This window comes from Poecilia reticulata, linkage group LG4, assembly GCF_000633615.1.
Source record: "Poecilia reticulata strain Guanapo linkage group LG4, Guppy_female_1.0+MT, whole genome shotgun sequence".
NCBI lineage: Eukaryota > Metazoa > Chordata > Actinopteri > Cyprinodontiformes > Poeciliidae > Poecilia > Poecilia reticulata.
Genome location: NC_024334.1, coordinates 9,627,330 through 9,628,201, shown reverse-complemented (window position 1 = coordinate 9,628,201; position 872 = coordinate 9,627,330).

Here is an 872-nt window from a genome sequence, read left to right as displayed (position 1 = left end):
CGGGGAATATGCAACTCGATGCAGAATGTTCATGCTGATGTTTTTAAAACAAAACGCATATTTTTGTCCAACTCTCTACCAGATAGTCATGAACACTCACTCTTTAGCCTAATTTTAGTCTTACATAAGGATTATTTATAGGTTTATTGACATTGAATCTTTTAAAATGAGAAAAATGCTCCCACATTAATCCCCCCCCCCCGTACTCCAGCCCCTTTTCATTTAACTGCTCATTTTCAGCTTTTGTCCTCCAGCTTTCGCTACCATCACTTCTCCATATTTTGAGTTGCTGGCAGCTTTAAACAGGATGCACCTAAACGTTGGGTTTGGTTCCAAATTGGATCCATATGAAGATTATATTGTGCCTGCATCTGTTAGTGGTTCATGTTGAATTATTCGCTACATGCTCTGTTTGAGGAGGGTTCAGTCGGCCGCAGAATGCTCTCGTTAGCAGCTCAGAGTCGGCTTTTCTTTCACCATGCRACTCTCCGTAGGCAGGTTTGCGTCGAAGAGACTGTCTGTCACCTGTAGAAATCCTGCCTGACAAACACCAGATGCAGGATTAACTTCCTGGATGCTGAACTGTGTGGTKGTGTGCTAAGCAGCCAGACTTAAGAGGACAGGAGTCTGATTTCAACAGATGCTAAGCTTAGATGGAGAATTCAGTGGCTTGTCAGTGCAGCTGACAGGAATGAGGACTATAAAACAGGATACAGCTGCTGCTTCTGTTGTTCTTTCTTATGTAACTCGTGTTTTTTATTTGTTCTSTTTTGACTTTACCTGTAACTTATAAGCATGAAAAACAAATACCTGAAAAACTGAAAGTTCCCTTTTTGTTTCTTTTTTTTCCTTAAAAATCAAACAAGCAGTTG